The sequence below is a fragment of the Aptenodytes patagonicus genome, chromosome 5, assembly GCF_965638725.1.
Source record: "Aptenodytes patagonicus chromosome 5, bAptPat1.pri.cur, whole genome shotgun sequence".
Taxonomy (NCBI): Eukaryota; Metazoa; Chordata; class Aves; order Sphenisciformes; family Spheniscidae; genus Aptenodytes; species Aptenodytes patagonicus.
The window spans coordinates 73,880,251-73,890,928 of NC_134953.1; positions in this window are offsets into that span (position 1 = coordinate 73,880,251).

Consider the following 10,678-nt stretch of genomic DNA (forward strand, 5'->3'; position numbering starts at 1 on the left):
AAGTATGGTAATCGTACATAGTCACGAAAATGTTTAGGCTTACCTAGGACCACTGTGGGAATAAGAATCAGCATTTTACTATGGAGTGCTAGAAACAAAATAAGAAGCAAGACATCGGGAACATGTAAAAAGATGGACGTTTCATCTAATATGCAGCTGTCCCCAGCCGATTGTCAAAGGACCAAGGATGTACCGCTACACCGATTGGGTGTAGCAGCAAAAGCCCACTCCTGACTCTATTTCCAGTCAAACACCTCTCCAAAGGCTGCCTGCAGACAGGAGCCAGGGATTCGTGAAGAAGCCAAAGCAGCGGTACAGAACCCGAGGTGAGGCAGCCGCTCACTCCGAGTGCAGAAACCCTCCATGGCTTGAGGTCCTGCTGTCACGCTCCTCAGACTCTGAGATCTGAGAGAAAAGAGTAGATAATAAGGAACTGGTCGGGACTATATTTCATTTCCGATGAATTTGGGGTAAAATTATATTCTTCGTTGCTCACATGTATCTTCAAAAATTAGGTGCTGGTGAAAATACCTGCAAGTTTTGTAGGAGGAAATGTGTAAAAGCTCTTAAAAATACGACACGTATGTGAGCACTTGCTTTGAAAACCAATCATAAACGGAGAGCCTACACCTTCTCTGGGAACTGCTTAACATAGCTGGATTCTCTGGACTTTTTGGGAGCATTTTTTTCACATCAATGCATTCTTTGTTTTATGTTGGGAAGCACAAATGAGCTCTGGATATACGTATGAAAATATATATAATTGCATACGATGGTTAAAGGAGGTCTACAGGAACCACGTGTTGATATTAAGCAAACAATTTTTTTAAGTGAACATCTGGCATAAATGAGTATGACATAAATCACATCTAGCCTGAATCAGCTTTAACTTACTATAGAAAAGGTATTGATACATAGTATAATGCAGAATGGAGAATAATCAAGCTTTCTTCCATTTGCCCTGGGAACTTTCCATGGATCTTACAGCTGCCAAACTTTTCACAACTAAGAATTGTTATGGCCATTTTTGGTACCACTATTATCACAAATTATTAATAATTTGGCACTATAATTAATTTCATTATAGTGCCATAGTGCTACGATACAGCAGCCTAGAGAGCTTAATCGCGATACCCATAGGAGGGCAACTATGTTTTAGAAATTTGAACAGAATCAACTTGATTTCAGAGTTCATGCAGATAAAAGACAGAAATAATACTGTGCTTCATTTCATTTTCTCCCCCATTTCCAGTGCTAGTACTAAAACAATACTACCAGGAATATTCCTGCATAAACCATGATAACTATCACAACAATGTAAACCCTTATATTGTGCAGAAAAATGAGAAGTATGCAGGCCAAAGACATAATAAATGCTTTCCTGAAACTGAATCAAACAACTTCCCTTCGGAGGTATTTTGCTGTCATACCTCTATGGCAAAGTTGGTTATTTTCATTATTCCTACTGTGAATACACACTATTAACACCTTTAAAATTATTCTGCACCTGCGAATATTTCTCTAAGAGCAACGACTGTGGAAGAGGCAGACTGTAGAGCTGTCTAGAAAGCGATGGTGGCTTTAACAAGCAAATGCACGACAAATAAGATGTTTAGGCATTAGAGTAACAAACAAGCAGCCACAGGGATTTAGTTTCATTCCCGGTCTGCTGTATTTCTAGTTTGGGACGACAAGAGGTACATTTTGAAGAGAGCTGCTGACGCTAGCACACAGCTGAAAAGATCATAGAAACTGTTCACAAGGTTGTATTGCATGACTAATTGGCTTTTAAAAAAAAGTTATACCAACATTTTCCAAGGTGTGTGTGCGCTTGCACGCCCACTGAGCTCCTATCATATGCCTATGTTTGGAGAATGTAAAAATGCCTCAAAATTTGGGGTTGTTTGGGGATGGGAAGGAAGAAACCAAGGTTCTGTGTTCAGCCAGGTGCTTGGTATTTATTCTTGAGGACTGATTCCTGGCTTTACTGACTGCAGTGAACTCCTTGTCACTGAAAAAACAGCAGAGAGAAACGTCCACTTTGTCTGGTTTTCTCCAGTTCACAAGCTCTCCAGCTCTGAAAGCCTACTTGAAATTGTGCGGAAGGCAAAGCAGCCTTTCAGATTCAAGCAAACTGTCCTTCCCTGGGGAAAACTTCTTCCCAACCACCGCCAGTGATGCAAGGGACAGAATATCCCGTGCCAAGTAAGAGCAAAGGGTTGCTCAGATGGTTCCAGCTCTTCTTGATCCTCAAGGCAGGAAGACTTGGCTTTTTTCGCTCACCGTGACTGGCTGTGCCTGGGGCTCAGAGGATGTCTTTGGCAGGGCAGGACAGTTTCTCAAGGGTGAAAGAGAGCTCACCAAGAAAATGAATATTCATGCCTCTCACCAGCACTCTTACTGGACCTACTTCAGTAGTCTGACAAGTGGGCACTTGGTCCTCTGCAGGATTTTCTTTTCTTCTTTTTGCAATACTATAGTCTCATTTTTTCCAATTCTTATAGTCTACTGTGATGCCCTGCTAGGAAAGACACAGGAGACGGCACGTGCCTGAGCTGCTAACATTGAAAGATGCACTAGATGCAATTTTGCTAAAACTGGGGCCTGTTCCCTTGCAGGCACAGCTGTACAAGAGTTTCTTTGTCCAACATATGAAGCATAGATTGTCTCAAAGCAAATGGAGGCAAATGAGCAAAGTCTGATATACAGTGAGTATTCAGGAAGAATGAAGTAGAATAACAAAAAGGTAATTTCTTCCAGGGTATTGGCTGTGAGCCTGGGATTTCCTGGGTGCCTTACATAAAGTTTTACTGTTCGATGTGCGAGTAGACTTTTCATTTAATTTTACCAATTTCAATCATTATCTCCTTTCTTTTACAAGATCAATATGCTCATTAAGAAGAAGGGTTTCAGCTAATGAGGTCAATATAATTGAAAGTATATTCAACATCCTTTTTCTTGAGCAGATGCTCCAGAGAGTCAACCCCAATTTATCATTTGGTTTCACAGACTTTAAGGTTATGTTAAGACCTACAAAACCCCTGATTATTTATTTAAAGGAATCTAAATATAGCTTCTTTTAATGTTTTAGTACCTAGTGAATAAAACAGCTGTCAGCAATATGTTCTTCCGAGAGGCGTTCATGAGAACATTAAGTCTGTTGTTTTTCATTTCAAAAATATGGCCATAGTCAACAGTCACCCGCAGACAGGTGTGCAGTCCAAATATAAATTTTGTATTTGCCAGCTCATATGCACATCAAATATGAAGATGGTAATACTAAGTTTTACACAGTGGAACAGTAAGAGCTCTAAAATTAATATCAAATGCCTTGACACTGTCAGATGGTTACCAGGTGCCTTACCCCATGAATTTTACATCATTAGGGACATATTTAAGAAACATGATATGTGGTGCAATATGTCACTGAAATTGCCAAATTGAAACATTGAATTATGTTGGGTAAAATAATTTCTCACGTTCGACAGATTTAAGTGGCTTAATGCGTGGAGGTTATTTTTGTCCTATGGGCTCTGTGAGCACTTAATACAGATATTTTTCAAGTGGGCAAGCTAAGGATCTGGAACAGGATCACTGACAAAAAAGGTGCTGCATTTGTTTATGGCCAGGTTGAATCGGTCCACAATTCTCTATAGTTCTGAATAAAACAAAAATCCCAGCTTCAGAAACCAGCTACAAGCTTTTACTTCAGGTACAGTGAGTAGGAAAGTATATGACAAAGTCCTGGCTGTGTTGATGTCACTGGCAAAACTCCTATGGAGTTTTAATAAAACCCTGGCCGTTGACTGTAACAGGTACTATTAGAATATCAAAAAATTAATTAGATAGAGACTGAGCATAGGAGTAGGAGTTGCTTCATTTAATATAACACATTGTGTGAATTAAAACTTACTTACGTTTCTTCTCAACTAAGAACAATAGCATGTCTGAGGATGTGTGGAAAAAGTTGCGTACAACCTCCAAGTAAAGATACTGAAGGTCGCAAATTTGAGAGTTTCTTTTCCCACGAAACTGTGCACAAACATTATTTTTAAAGGAGGAAGGGAGGGGAAGTAGAGGAATAAAACCAAGCGTTCTAAGATATTTCTGCATGAGGGTATTATTTCATTTAGCTAGGAATAGCGGGTATGCCAGACAAAAGGAGCGTATTTTGAAATGAGGGCACAATAGCTGCAACCACAAACATTCACACTCTCACTTTGCTCACAAAACCCCTTTTTTTTTTTTTTATGTTTTGTGTGCACGCCTGAAATACGTTACATGTCCACACATTTCTCATACAAGCATGGGACTGTGAATTACCACCACGTGTACCTTCCTCTCTGAGCACTGGAAACATGCTCTCTGCGAGCAGTGGTCGGGGGCACCTTCCGTGAGCAAACAGAACACCATCAAAAGCCATCGCAGAAGCAGAATAAACAGAGCAGTTTACTGAGAGCAGTTTACTGCTTTGAAGGAAATGTCCAAGACTGGTACTGACCCAGAAAGCCTTTATTAATGGCCTATGGATTTTTAGTTAATAAAATTTTGATAAGTCTAAGTTAATCTTGAGTAATGTATTGGTATGGAAACAATCTAGTTCAAAGGATGATTAATCCATTCTAGTGTGATAAACGTTAAGCAAGGATAATTAATTCCAGATTTTCAGATTCAAGAACTTAAGCTTCTGAAATGGCTAAACAAATACATACGACAGTAAGATAATTCAGGAAGTCTGATCGCATCTCACATGCCCCACCAGAGGCCTCATCTATCATAAAAGAAATAATCTCATTCTCAGAGCAACTTGACAGCACAGTCAGACGTTGTACCTAAAACTATCCATCCCACATCCAGCCATCCATCCAAAACAAACTGCTTGGGCATTCACCTTGGAAGGATTTCCGTAATCCATATGCTCTTTCACACAACTTTGCAAGTGTATATGAGTCTTCATTATGATCTCCTGTTGGAACCACTCAATTTATATCATCCCAGACCAAAGTAGATGTTAAAACACTAAAATGTGGAATCAAATCTGGCAACGTTGGACATCATACCTTTAAATAATTCATCCATGTGCACAGTTCTTAGATGCATCTCTTCATGCTTTGGGAAGTGAAGTCTGACATGCCAAATGAAGTATGAGGTTCACTACTATAAACCAACATTTATCCAGGAGGTAAGTTACAGTAAAATACACTTCTCCCCTATTTAAGTAAATGATACTGTGAGACTAATAACTATAAGATTTTAAAACATAAGTTGTAGCCAAAAAAGGAAAAAACCAGCAAATTTAAGATGGTCCTGAATAAGTAAGGAGATTCGTAGAGAATCTGTTGGGGAGGGCAGCTGCTGTTATAGTCTTCCTATAAGATTTGGGCTACTTGTGCTAGAGGCAAACAGAAAAAATTAGCACCAGAGAATAATTACTGAGTTCACACTGAGATCTTTTTGGTGTCATTGTCTTGTTTCCAGTACTTGATTGGCCAAATTACAGCTGTCACTGAAATGTGCCATTTGTGAGGAAAATGAAATGGCTATTCAAAACAAAGTCTTCACTGTAGAGTCGTATAATCCCTGGGAAGTACATCATCCGGAGTTTCTGAAAATTCCACAGCTAATGTAAATAACAAGACGGAAAGCAAAGACAAAATGGAAATGAGCAACAAGTCTTGGGGCTAAATTACATCTTCACTTGGACTGCTGCAGCTGCAGTGAATAGAGAACTTGGGCATTAGTCTCCAACATGTGCAAAGGTATTTCTAATGTAACTCTGATCTGACTTCCAAAATAGGTTTTAGAAATTTATTAAAAAATGTGTTTGTTCCTGCCTGGAAAAAAGTTTGAAGGAAGGAACTCACTTCAAGGGTTTCAATGTTGTTCTAAGAAAGGACAACCAAATCATCAAGGCGTCCTTTAGAAACTGTGGAGAGTCGTTAGATCAAGTAATGTGAGTTTGCCAAAAGGCACAATGAGAAAGGATGCTCAGAGGGCTTGGGAAAATCTGGGTGCTTGGGCACTTGAAGTTTTCATACTTTGTTTGTTCAAATAAAGTACCATCACAAAAGACAGCTTCACAGAAAGGGACACTATTTTTCCATTATGGGATCTGAAAAGTACTCCCAAGGGGACAGAATTGGATGGAGCAAAGTTCCTATTTTAACTCAGAATTTTAGTTCATTAAATATAGCAAGAAGACAGAAGGGAAAGGAAATTCTTGATATTCACCATTCAAAGCTGGATATGATGCCAAGAACTGAGAAGTGATTAGGCTGGTAGAAAGAAACAAGACTTATTGTATAAAATCATAAAGGCATCCCGTTTCCAGATGTTAGCTTGGTAACCAAAGCCAGAAGAGCTGAATCCTAGCAAGCAGTTTTTTATAAAAAAACATGAACTGCAGTTGATATCACTGTTCCCAGTACCCCCAGCAGATGCAAGTGTTGCTTAAGCATGCTAAGTTCAGGAGTGGAACCATGCCAAGAATGCTATCAAGCAGTACCTAGCAGGATTCAAAGGATGTCTTCTGCAAAACAACAGCATGGAGTTTTTGTTTCTGTTACTGGGATTTATTTCATTCTGGGGAGCTTGTTTTGTTTCAGATCTTGGGATGATGGGTCTACTAGAAACATGTCAGTAGAAGACAACCACACTTCCCTTCCATTATTATATGTGCTCACTGAAAGAGAGATCAGCGAGACTACCACCTCTGAATGCTTCTGCCTGGAGAAATCTCCCATGAAATACAAGTAGGCAAAGAAGTATTTAAATGTCTATTTCCACATCACACGTGCTTGCTAAAATATGTCAGTGCTTGAGTATAACTGCATTGAATTACGACTGGTTGGAATGTCATCAGTAAATGTCAGAACAATATTTGAACTCTCCATTTATAGAACTTGAACTTCATTTTTCTCTATAGAGACACTATAGGATTATATCTCTTCAGAAATATCCACCTGAAATTTCTCCTAAACCATCATCTTAACTAAAACAAGACTTAATAGAAGTAGGAGAATTATTTGAAATGGAAATAAACTGGATGTTTAAAACATATTTAGAGTTAAAATTCTTACAGGATAAACCAGATCATTCAGCTTCCACTTAATTCTAGAGAAATGCAAGCACCTAATTGTATATTATTTACAGGCAATCTCTTCTCTCTTGATTGTTCCTATCAACCCACTAGCAGCAGGTTGCCACCTACAGAGATGCTCTCTTGGCTAACTCCAGGATCGTCTGATCCTGCTGAACCTCTTGCAGAGCTACCATCCTTGCTTTCCAAAACCATACTCAAGCTCTGGGATTTCATAAAAAGATGGAGGCCAGAAGCTACTGAAGAATCAATCCTAGACCACTTTGCCTGTAACAACTCTCAACCAGGCCTCCAAGTGAGCTTTCCAGTAGCACTGTTGAATGATTTTCAAGAGTATTACAGACAAAGATCTGATCCTTTATCATAGCTTGGCAGGTTCTGAAGTTTTATTATGACACTATTTGTCTGACATTTCACTGTTTTGCAAAACTAAAGTAGTCTACATTGTGGGCAGACAATGAGCACCAAAGGTAGAAGAGTAACAGACTATTTAAAACCTTATATGACACACTTGCAGTACTTGCTTGTTTTAAACAATTACCCAGCCTTGTCACTTAAAAAAAAAATAAACCAGCACTACTCATGACTCCGCATACTTCACAGCTTTGATAGGGTACTGCAGACATGAGGTGGATTTTATGTTTTACATAATATAATCATATTGATTATCAAATCATTATCAAATATGGCAACCCATGAAGTATATTGTTTGTCTCTACAAAATAATCTGTAAGAAAAAAAGTTGGCTTCTGAGTCACTGACTGTCTCCCAGGGGTTACTTGTGTGCTTCAAGCTAAGTTCACATAAATGACTACCAGACTGTGGGTGAAATTTGCTACAGCAAATTCCACTTAAGTTCAAATGTCATCTGTTACAACACAGCCTAATTAAAAAAAAAAAAAAACCTAAACAGCGGCATGTAAACATTGATGTCATTACCATGGTTTGTGCGGTTCATAAAACACAGTACCTAGTATTCTACTGTATGGTAAAAAAATCAGAGACAAATTGGAAATAAAGTCTGGGACAGAATCGGGAAAGTTCTGCCTGCATTCTGGCAAAGGATTTGCACAAAGACCTGAAACCTCCTAGGTTGGGCTCTTCCTGCAGATTTCTTAGGATTTTTTCCTCTAGAAAAAGAATGAAATGTTGGTACAAAACAGTTTGCGTTTTGCAGCATATTAATGTATTGATTCTCTCAAGCGGAGAGAGGAGGAGGAGGAAAACTTACTGCAGAGGAACAGCCAATGTCCTGAGAATAACCCGAAATGCCAACTTAGCATTTTTGCACTGCAAAAATGTCTTTGACTTTTATAAACAGGCATGATGGTAAAATTGCGGCTGTTAAAAATACATGGTTTACTTTGGTAGTTTATAATTCACAGTGGCATTTAGTGGGTGGAGTTGTAAATTAGTAAGTGGACTGCTGCCACAGCAGAGTGGACTGCTGCTCTGCAAAGGAGAATCTTTGCTAAGAATAGGAATGTGGTCACGGTGATAATGAACAAGGGCTCAGCATGCCTGAAACATTGATGGGAGATGGTTATTGGATGTGTAACAGCTGCTCTGGAAATTAGATGTTATCAAAGGTTTTTTGAAAGATTGACTTGGATGAAAAGCAAGCAAAGCTTAACCAGTAAGACTTGGTTTCAATTGTTAGTAGTACCACCGAAAGGAAGAGTAGCATATGGAATGCTTATATTGTCAATAAATTGGAAGGTACAGTTTTACAGGCAATGAAATGCAAGATTGCAGCAGAGTGTCTACACATAAAAACATCCTTTTCCCTATAATTTTTAAATGAAGTAGATTAATCTGCCATAAAAGTAACATGATACATTAATCAGGTATTTGATCCAGTCTGTCAAACGCTCAAACAAAAAAGCCCTGTTTATAAGTCAGTTACTTCCTGGAAACATTATTGTTCTCAATAAAACCAGCATTTTAAAGACACTAGATTTCTCTGAGTGGGAATGATTTACATGTCACTAGGATGATATGCCTTTGGACTGTTCGTAGCTCTAAAAGCCTTATCCAAACGTTGCAAGCCAACAGCATTACATGAAGAATCCTGAGTGAAAGGTGCAGATACATGGGGATGGCAATATAAAACACACTCCACCTTCAAACGTTTGGAAGCTTTACAACTGAGTGACAGCTGCTGTATGAGTACTGTTCAGCCATAAGCACACAAGAAAATATTCTGAACCCAAATGCACATCAGGGTGACCTGCGTGACTGCAATAAATCATGTGTTTGCTTAAATTCCTCACCAGTGGACATCAACGTAGTGCTCTTACTTCTCTGGCCTTAAGGAACACGCTTCAGCTATGTCAGCCTTAAAACAATCCCCAGGAAGCTTTTGTTCAAAAGCAAAAAGAAATCTGTATGAAATCACTGCATCTCCTTCACGCCCCACACAACCCTTTCCTATCGGGCCCTGCTTTGATCCCTGTTTGTGCTGGCCAGCTCCAGACCTCCCAGCACAGTAAGGGCTGTACACAGACGTTACGTTACGCTGCTAAACAGCTCGTCAGCGGAGGAAGCCAGGTCAGTTTTCCTGGAGGAAAATCCCCAACAATGTGATTTTCTCACAAAAAGTCTACAATCTGGCTCTTTTCTGAGACAGGATGCTGGACACATTTCTAGCAGGGGACATTTTGAGCTGCATTAACAGTCCCTCCTTAAACTTTTCACAGAAATCCAAGTGTTGATTTCATTCACCGTTAAATAGATAAAAGGCCTAGTCAAAAGAAATCTTGTGCTAGTAACCCATCACACTCGACTGAGGAGTCATCGGTATGGAGCTCAATGATTGCTATGTCTCTGCTATAAAGATATCCTTTGAGGCAGGTATCCAGATAGAAATTACTGGGTTTCTCTTCTCTTACTGGAAAGACTCCATCTTACAATAGGATTTACAGCAGGTTTTGTGCCATAGATAGGAAACAGATAAAGTTCTTCGACAAACCTTAAGCCACTAATAATAGGCTACTTGGCAGACAGCATTAAAGGGGGTAGGGCCCCAAGTAGCCCTAAGACTTATGCTTCTGCTTTAAATTCTGCGTTCCCGTACATTAACAAATCTAAAGCATATGATAAGATAATGATCTTCTACTTCAAGTCCTTTCTTTCTCAAAACCAGCAAGAAACGAGGCACCGATGTGTTACTGTCCATTTTATCACAAAGAATTGCAGGAGTAGGGAGTTGAGGTCAACTCTTTAAGGTCTGCCAATTTCAGGACTCTACATGCTTACAATTTAACCTAATTAAAGCTCTGAAATTCTGACTGAATATGGAAATTCACTGGCTACAGGTATTGGGAGAAAATAGTAACATTGTAGGTGGCTTTGGCTTAATTTACAAAAAGAACACCAGTTCAGCCGTGGGCTCTCTTATGTACCTTGGATTATACTGAGTCAGCTTTTGTGAAAAATTACCACAAAATCTTAGAAAAACCGTAAAATTCTACAATACATACAACGCATAACATCCGACTACATACCTCAGTAAGTCTATGATAAAAGTCAGTCTATGGTAAAAGTGTCTTCTTACTAGGAAATCTTCTAAATACAGTG